Source organism: Anarrhichthys ocellatus, unplaced genomic scaffold (genome assembly GCF_004355925.1).
Source record: "Anarrhichthys ocellatus isolate YVR2014 unplaced genomic scaffold, GSC_Weel_1.0 scaffold17, whole genome shotgun sequence".
Taxonomy (NCBI): domain Eukaryota; kingdom Metazoa; phylum Chordata; class Actinopteri; order Perciformes; family Anarhichadidae; genus Anarrhichthys; species Anarrhichthys ocellatus.
Window position 1 is genome coordinate 3,393,940 of NW_022280047.1, and position 10,251 is coordinate 3,404,190.

At 42.2% G+C, this 10,251-nt stretch overlaps 1 protein-coding gene across 1 annotated transcript in view; it reads right to left on the reverse strand.

Annotated features, from left to right (window-relative positions):
- Positions 1 to 2,871, reverse strand: part of ghra (growth hormone receptor a) — a 29,191-nt gene extending 26,320 nt beyond the window's left edge. The window contains exon 1 of the mRNA XM_031856300.1: positions 2,483 to 2,871. The gene's annotated coding sequence lies outside the window, so the exon portion shown is untranslated. The remainder of the gene's footprint in view (positions 1 to 2,482) is intronic.
- Between the last annotated feature and the right edge of the window lie 7,380 nt (positions 2,872 to 10,251).

The window sequence follows — 10,251 nt, forward strand, 5'->3', positions numbered from 1 at the left end:
AGAGAGAGAGAGAGAGACAGAGAGAGAGAGAGAGAGAGAGAGAGAGAGAGAGAGAGAGAGAGAGAGAGAGAGAGAGAGAGAGAGAGAGAGAGAGAGAGAGAGAGAGAGAGAGAGAGAGAGAAAGAGAGAGAGAGAGAGAGAGAGAGAGAGAGAGAGAGAGAGAGAGAGAGAGAGAGAGAGGAAAACTCAGAGTCAGCACACTGGCATGAGGAGAGCTTGTGCTGGAAGCAGGACACACATCTGCAAACCCATGCTACACTCTGTGTCTGTGAGGCAAGTGGAAGCAAGCGTTTGGTGTTTGCATGCGTGCATGTGCAGGCGTGTACGTGTAAAAATCAAGTGTGTGTATCGGAGCGAGAACAAGAAAGGTAAAGACTGCGAGCAAGAGCCCGGGTCCAGCAGAAACGGAGACAGTGTGTGCTGCACAGATCTCAAAATCGATCTTTAGGGAAAATGTCTGCTGTGCAGCATGCCGCGCAACGTGTGTGTGCGCGCGCACGCACGGGCATGCAACAGTTTGTCAAAGATATTACTAATAGCCGTCAAGCTAAATTTCGCCTGAATCTTACCTTTTCATCTGGTCTCCGCTGCTTAACATCAACACAATAACCTCGGTTATGCCTCGATTGGTCATTTCAGAGAGACTTGATTCAAACTTTACAGAATGGACAGTGACAGGCGAACTAATAAGTGAAAAAGAAGAATAAAGAATGAAGTCTAAGTATAAATGTGCAGCACAGAACTCTCCAATTTGCACTAAATCCTGCTGTTTCTCCCTCTATGTCACACACACACACACACACACACACACACACACACACACACACACACACACACACACACACACACACACACACACCCTGACAACCACCATCAGACAAAGTGCACGTTGATGCGTGTAAAAATCTAATGGTCTTCCCGAGTGCTGTCAGAACATAACAGCTGTACTTAATGCTGTATGTGGGAGTGGAGCAAACAATGAGACAGAAACTGATGGAACTATAATTTCTCTTAAAAACCCTCGCCTCATCTATTAATACACCTCGTACCTCAGGAGGCTGCTATTATACATGTCCTTCAACTTGCTTTTTCTCTGCATCCGAGGAGCCGATGTAACAATATATCTTATTGAATATGGCTTAGCTTTATTTAGGTGAATACCATCCAACCATACGGTCTTAAAGGAAAACTGGTTTGTGATATTATGCATAACATCCCAGTGTCAGGGGATTGGAGATTATTTTTAAATTGCCCCTAAACTAATGCCATCCAGTGGACGTAATAGCGAAAGCAATGTATATCCGATTTAGATTAAAAAAAAAAAAGAATGATCTGGAGCCACAACAGAAGAAGAAAAAAAAAAAAAAGTCATGGGACTCAACGGTGGAGTAAAACCTTTTTCTTAAGGAATATAACTAACTACAGCAGGGCGAAACTAATTGAAATATTACACAAAACCAGATTGAGTTTGCACATGGCCTCTCATCCCAGCGTACTGCGCTTTCTAATACAAGCAGTATAATAATAAAAACACATAGAATCTGTCAAACTGCTCTTACAGTCAAATACTGGATGGAAATAATGTTCAATTAATTCATTTAGTAACGTAGTGTGGTAATAAATTAATCAATATCTTGAGTGTATTTTCAATGGTCTAAGTAATTTAACCAGTAAGAATCCGGACATAAGCTGGTTCCAGTTTTATATATTTTGTATTGATGTAAACTGAATTCCTTTGGGTTTTTGGGCAGTTGAGACAACATATCAGCAGTTTAAAAGGCATCATGAACTCTGGCAACTTCTCATTAACACTGCTCTACATTTGTTGATTAATAGATCAAAACAGTGAAGAAAGGAAAACTGATTATCTCTATGGTTGCACTCGTGTAATGCATCTACAGTAAAGTAAATAAGCATGTCATGGTCACTGGAGCGAGCATGGGCCTGTACTGATTTCCATCTGTGCATGCAACAATACACCAGGCTGTGTCAACAGTGAAGAAACACTACAGAATATTTCAGTTGTACACTTAATATTCGAGGTTCGATCCCCTTTCTTCCCCCAGTGTCGAGCTCATCTCTATCTCACGCAGATGTTTCTATTCCTCCCTCGGGATTTGATATGTATCAGTATTACGCTCTTTAGGCTGCACCCGTCCACACAGACCACGGCTGTCACTTCATGAGCAGTTGCAGCGGAATTTTAGACCAACTTTAAGTTGATGTCATGTTAATGCGAGCTTCAAATACACCGTGCAGTAGACTCAGCGTATTAAATATGTATGATTGGTCAAACAACATTTTGCAAAGAGCAAAATTGCATTTGTAATTTGCTAAATTGTTTTTTAGCAAAGTTTCCAGGATCGTGCGTAAGCTGCGTAACACATGGAGTCTCGGAGATATGGGTGAACGCACACAAAAAAAAAAAAAAAAAAAAGAAGCTCTCCGCACTTTAAAAGAAACAAAACACAAACGTACTTACTTATTCTACTTAGTCTCGAGCTTAAACCCCGCAAACACAGCGCAGATCGACTTTTCAGAACTTGGTCATCTGATGGCCAGCGTGAGTAACAGGCACGGAAATTCCTGCTTCTTCACTTCAGCCTGCTCGGCCCAGGTCTGATCTCCGCGATCAGTGTTTTCACATCACCCGATCATCGAATAATCGGGTCCGGTTCGCTTCCGCGGTGAAGATTTGTTGTCTTATCTGCAACTCAGTCCATCTTCTAGTCCACTTTCAGGGGCTACACGCGTAGCGTCGCATAGACCGAGCCAGTGAGTGAGTGAGTGTATGAGTGTGTGTCGGTGTGTTTCTAATGGCGGTGAAGCGCCCCCATCCGCCAACAATCCAATCTGCTCCATTATGAGCAGGGACAGCCGGGGAGGAAGACTGCCGGGCCACAACCTCCAAAATAAAACTCTCCTGTGAGGAGCTGCCTGCTGCCAGGCTTTCTGGTGAGAGGCAAAGTTTAAACGAGGAAGCAAATTAACATTGTACTACTTGTTATTAGAGAGAACCATGCCAGAAGAAGAAAGATGCAACATATGCTATTTCAATTTTGAACCAACCAGACTGATGTTCCGTGAACAGTGACTTTTTAGTCTCAATTTGAGGACAAAATGCAGAAAAGTTAATCGTTAAGATAAGTTAGTCGTCTCTGCTTGTAGGCTACTTGACTGCAGGAACTTATCATATCCTTGATTAGAGTTTGTTTGTTTTTTAAAACAAGTATGTTTTTGTTAGTTGATCGATTTTCAAAGATTCAATAATCATGTACTGCATTCAGCACCCAATACATTTTCCATTTTCATTATAATTTTTTTTTCTTCAGCAAGCGGGCAGCTTGGAGTTAAAACTACAGTCTCCAGGCTGCAGCAGGCTATTTCCCTGAAATCAAATATGATATGTCTATTTAACATATAACTTGCATACTTCGCAAGAATGCTTTTAAAGCGATTGGCCTCAAATCATGTTTCCATATGCAAATGAAATATATTGACCCCATAGTGCACTGGGTCGCTGCCCTGGATACGCATGCGCACGACAGCCATATGCACGTTCATAACGTGGGGGAGATAATGTGGTGCCGTAACACGTTTTTTGGGTTACATCAACGTGTTATGTGTCATGTTTCAGATGATTAGATGCCCGTCCCGTACTGTCATTAGAAACAGCAGCTGCGCAGAGCGTTTGTTTGTATCGCTTTATAATCCATACATCGATAGCAGGTCAGTTGCTGCTCTGTGCGGTCAAGAGGACACCGAGGGCACGGTTCAAGTTTTATCTTCATATTGCGACATAAGCTTTGCAATCGTACATAAATAAATATTTCATTTTCTGGGAACACGAGCATCGCTTTGAAACTGAACGCGAAAGACATCACGCCAAGCTCCCCATCACGTCCACCTGTGTGTGCTCTCGTAATCAAAACCGCGGAGCTGCAGGCGCTACTTTGGTCCGACGTTAAGCAGGGGATGACGCGCTCAGCTGTTGCCCTGGGTTACCCGGTGCTTCGAGATGGAGACACGGAGAACACGGATGGTCCCGACGGTCCAAGTTGTGTTATAGTGGTCCACAACTTTTCACGGAGCTGCGGGACCTTGTTAACGTGCCGGTTTACAACAGAAGCTTTGTAGTGTAATTATACATAAGCGACCAGTTTTATGTGCGCACGAGCACGGAGGTTTCTGCGGTGATTTTGTTTTTGTTTCGTTGCAACAGTCTGGTGCTTGTTGCACATCAATTAAGCAGCGGATATGGCGTGCGTAATTGTGGCTTAGTGCGCTACATCACTCCAATTAGAGACTGCAGATGGAACAGATTGTTGCCTTCAGATGGCTGAATATAATCACCAGAGAATGTATTATTATTATTATTATTATTACTCCGTCTGCCTGGCATTACATAACAAATGTATGTATGTATGTATGTGTTTGATCACATGTCCGCTGATTGTAAAATTAAAGGGAAAAGACGAACAAAACAGGAATAAAGCGCTTTAGAGAGGCTCATAAGGGTGTAACTTCACACAACATGATGCTGAGAACGCTCATGAATGGCTGCCTGTCTGTAAAGTGTAGGCTGTGTGGGCTCACGTGGAGGGTCCACTGGAGAAGTGACGCCACGAGAGGCTCGCCCAGAATTTCAGCTGTCTGGATATACCTCCCCCCCAAGACCCACCCCCCATCCCCGGACCCAAGAGCCATCGATTAGCATGGAGTGCCCACCCCGACACGTGAGAGAGAAACGCCCCCATGTACCCAGCTGTTGCTGCTGCTAAACTGCATGTTGCATGTATTTGTGGACCATGTGATAGTTTTTCTTTTCAGGATTTGACTTTGGCATGACAGCATTCCTGCTCATTTTACATACAACGCAACAGTGTAAACTTTCACGTTATGACGTCATGTGTGAGCCAATAAAGTCAAGTTCACCGCTGTCCTCTGGACTGACGAAGGAGTTTAGCAGCATGTTCATGACATGAGCACTAAGAAAAGATGACAAACTGGAACCTACAGTGTTCAACATAGTCAGCTGGAAAAAGAAACAAAGACGGACCGACAAACATACAGGCTGCTGAGGCCTGGAGGTTGTAGTATCTTCCTCCCCATTAATGCACTGTTGTTGACATCATTTGTGATGCAAGGGGGAAAGAAATGGAATTGGCACGTCTGCATTGAGCGCAGCCATCCTTATATTTTTATGGGCTTATCCCCGTCTCTATTAAATCCATGAAGGCCCACAAGTTACGGCTTAGCTTTTTCCTAAGTCGTACGGCTGCAGTGCTCATATCCACACTGTGAGACAAACAAGGCTGCTCCCATGCAACACAAATACTGTCAATTATAACTTGCACAGAGGAAAGCGCTTTAGCTGAAATGAGGTTTAGGGTTACTGTAATTAGCTGACCTTTTCACTGGTCTCGGGGCACTTTGTGACATTAATTACCAAACAGAGAAAACCAACCACAAACAGTGTGTCTGTAGTAAGTGACCCCTGAACATGGCCATGTATTGGTCAGTAGAGAGACGGAGAGCCCTGATTGGAGCAGAGTGGGGGGCGTCCATTGAATTAGTTCCTTTGTTATGGAATACTCATTCCTGTGATTGTCTGCCCTGAGTGATCATGTGGACTTATGCTGTATTGAATGCGACAACAGAACAATGCATCTGGCCCACAGCCTGATGTCACTGTGCCTGCACTGCAGGGCTGGGAGTGCTGTCGCTGGTGACTCAACCTTGATCAGTCTGCTGTAAACCACATTCATCCATATCCAATAATCCACGTTAAAGGACGGGGCGGGGTGATATTCGGTATTTTTGGAATAGACCAGTACCAACCATGCATTAGTCGTTCCACAAATACTTTCCAACTTCCACATCCTGTCTGTGATTCTCAGCCCTGAAGGTTCTGATGTAAATCTTTATGAATGGCTGACATTTATATAAGAGTTTCACTTCTTAAAAAGGCTAAATCATTTCCTAAAACAGCTGTAGGTACTGTAGCTTTAAGCAAACATGAGTCAAACTGAAGTAAACAGTGTATTCGTCAAGGACTATTTTCAGCGGTGGATTTAATGTGCCAGTGAGTATTTACAGCAGGGGAAAGGTTTGACTGGATCAAACTGGCTTGGCAGGATCAGTAAAAACAAAACAAAAAAACAACCACAGTCTATTGTGCCCAAGTTCAATGTAATAATGTGACACATCTCCCAGTGTAATAATGTGGCTCATTCATGTGTTTTTAAAAGGTTTTGAACAGGAATGGAAGTCTATGGCACCAAGGAATAAAGTATGTCAGACTTTTGCACAGGAAATATTCATCAGAAGGATCAATTCACTGTTATATGTAAATACAATATGTAAATCACCACCGTTTTTCAAATCATTTTGCTTCAATCTCCGAGCCGCCTGACTGAGCACCCTTGCTTCACTCACAGCCATATTCCCGTAACTGTTTTTTTTATTTATGTATCTTTCGTGATGCTTCCTTTCAATAGCCATGCAGGACCTCTCCGTGTTTTGGCTGTCTGTTTTTATTTTCCACATGATGAAAGAGTGCCCTTTGCGTCATCCCCTTCAAGTCACCTGTAATGCATTTAGTGCGGTTTCACGTCACAAGTGTGGCCACTCACCACTATATGTCAGCACCCTGCTGCCTATTGGATTAGGGTAAAAGAGAGGAGATGGCTACAGGGGGAACACACACACACACACACACACACACACACAGAAATAACAACAACAACATCAAATACAAGGACGGATCACTGTGCTCCTGGTTCCATATCTTCATTATTACCGAGCTGCTCATAGATTCAAAGGGATTCACAAGTACTTCAGCATTAACACTTCTAAAACCCTGATCCAGTATTGCGAGTCCCTGACCTGCCATATTGGTGTATGGCAGCGGGAGGTCGGTGGGACGGATGCAGTGAAGTGGGGAGGAAATTGAAGCGAATTGGCGAGATTGCATGGGAAGAGTAAGATCCACAGAGTATCAGCATGAGAGCCCCGCCATGTGCAAAACAACACAATTAAGAGGGACGCTTAGCCTAATCAGTGAATGCATCATGCAAATGCTGTTTTTTTTTTTTTTTTTTCAATGCCTACTTTAATCTTGGCCGTTATCGCGGAATACAAATCAGGGACTTAACTCTAATGAAAGGAAGAGAGAGTGAAAAGGGTGGGATGAGACAACAGAGAAGAAGAGGGATAGCGGAAGATGGAGAGGATGATGTCTGAGGAAGACGGCGAGGCAGAGCTGGCCGCTGTGATTGCTGTATTTCACCCTGTGAGGAGTGTTTTTAGCCAAATTCAATATTTCAAGTCAGACAATTATTGACACAGCGACAGAGCTTCATTCGATTCAAAGCAGTTTACTCCCATTGTTGAATCTACTGCTACAATAACAAAGACGCTTTATGAATACGTAATTCTGCACCACCACAAACTGCAGCCCAAGAAAGCACAACAAACAATTTCAACAGCAAAGTAATATCATAAACGTGGCAATGGCAATAGTTATTGCTGAATTATAGATTTACGTTGTACCGATGAATAGTGGTCCACCCCACCTGTTATTTATATAGGTGCACAGAACGTGTTTTCAATACTGTGCACGCAACAGAAAGCATATTTAGATTTCGTTTTTGTGCACATTTTCAGTAAAAAATAACCACTTCTTTTTTTTACACTGCCGGGTAAATATAGTTCTCCAAATTCAATATTTGACTTATTCTACAAATTCTGAAATGTAGTGGTGAATGAGGCCATTATGGCTTATTTGGAAATACTATATACTGGACAGCACAAAAACGTAAGCTTCATTGAGCAGGGGAAATAGGAAATACCTGATTATTTTTTGTTTCTATTGCCTCAGGCTGTACAAAGAACCCTATAAACACGCCTCCAACACTGGCATTACATCAAGATGAAATCCTTGTGAGCCACGGAAGAGCCTTTTTGTCGGTCTTTTATATACACAGCGTTTCCAATAGGCTGCGTCCTGGTGTCACTATACACAACTTACATGGCATGTGGTAACTGTCCACATACTGTTGCAGACTTCTGTGAACCGTCTTGGGTCAGTATAGGGGTGTCTTCCTCGTGACATCATTTCCCAGAGGCCCCTTTGGATTACGGAAGACGAGAGGCAGCCGGAGGCCTACCTTCCAAAACAAGGCCCCAGAATCCCCCCATCAAACATTATGTAGGGATGTGTGCTAATGGTCCACAGTCTGCAGTCTAAACAAACAGACTCTGAAAATGTCCTAGCAAAGCAAGCTCCAGCAATGGACTCAACACATCCTGGATGCCAACCCACAGTAACCTCATCGCTAGTTTACTTTCTTTAGTCTGCATTCACACAAAAGTAGCTCATCTTCATTCACTCATTCATTCAGAGTGTAACTGTACATATTCATCCACACCGACAGCGGAAGGACTTTACCTCCATTGGCTGCATCATGATCACAGAGTAAGAACAAAAGATAAAGCAGTTGTTCTCTGCATACCTGCCCGAAAAACAAGTTACCATTGTTGATATACTATTTTTGAAAATGCTTTTTTATGTGGTTCACCTTCACTGTTGGACATTCGGTGTAAGCATGAGTGTTCATACACACAACACACAAACGTAAAATGTAGGTAAATAACTGTGGAGCGAGTAGCTAAGAGGTAGACATCCTGTTTACAGAGAGATGAGCTGAGAGGAAAAGTCAGACTCCATAATTTCCCTTTAAATCTCAGCAGGGGAAAAAAAAAAGAATCAATCTCCGCTTCACCAGTATTCAGCTCAGCTAAATGCACCTAAATTGCACCAATCATGGTCCTATTTTAGGTCTGTGTATGTCTATGAAATGATTGTTGAGACAAAAGAGCTTTCTGATGGAAGGGCTGCCGGGGGGGGGGGGGGGGCATATACTTTTTACCTCGGGGACTAGAACAAAAGAGCACCAGCAAGGAGGCTCATTATGTTGTCATGTAATGCTGCCATTAGGTCATGCGAACGCTGCCACCAGGGACACCCAATATGAACCGGGTGATCATTTCTATGGGACAAACACAACTTACACATAATAAGTGAGAGGTCTAAAAAAAAAAAATGTATCTGTTCTTCTGCTGTGATTATTTCATATCTATGTTTGACGAATATTTCTCACATTTCATAGCTTTATGGTCAGTGCTAGTCAAACAGTCAAGGCAGTTAGAAAGGCAGAGCTTTTGGCAACAAAGCATAGAAACACACAGCTGCTAGTAGCGCCCTCTGGTGGCCGCTTGCTGACATACAGATGTTGACTCAACATTTCATGCCAGGGCTGACCTCAGAGGAGAGGAAAGCAGGAGGAAATATACCATCCACTGCTCAGGACATTTTGAACTTGTGAATGTGTGCAGAGAAGACGTGAAAGAAGGAAGGAGAGAAGACAAAAATCGTGACTAACATACATAGAATAGTTTTGTCATTTGTGAATACTTGAACAGCGATTTACTGGTTATTTAACAGACATGTAATACAGTTATCAGGGTTATGAGAGACTGAAAGTGTGACTTCTCCACCACAAGAGAAATCTGTATTCATAAAAAACATTTGTATAAGAAATTTATTTTATATATATATATATATATATATATATATATATATTTTTTTTTTTTTTTTCCTTTTTTTTTTCCTAATTGTACAGATAACAGATGCAAATATTTAAAATCAGAGGAGTATTTGCCATTTCTCAAAAGGCAACATTTCTTTATTACACAAGATCAAATATTTAAAATAAAGTGACTTCATTAAATTGGTTGGATTATAGTTTAGCTGTAAAAGTCATATCTTCACGGTATACGAGAGGTAAGTATTGATCAGAGGGCAGTGGATTTTGTCTGAAAGTTACATAAGCTGACTGTAAAAAGGCCAGGTCATTATGAACCGTAGATGAAATATTGAAAAGTGTCATGTCAAATCAGGAAAAATCTCTTTCCCATTGTTGAACTGAACAGCGGGCAACCTGATTAGTCAGCAGCACGCCAAGTCTTAAATGTGGTAATAAATTGAGTCAAAGTGAGATTTTACATTTTTTTCATTTGGGTTTTTGTAGTCCTGCACTGGAGTCTTTTTATATCTGTGTTTTACTGCAAGTCTCATTGAACAAGCAGTGTTCATCCTACAACAACTACATTTAGTGTAACTTAAACAGCTGAACAGACCTGAGTGTGTCCAGTTGTTTGTATTATTGTCTGAAGTCAACAACCCTA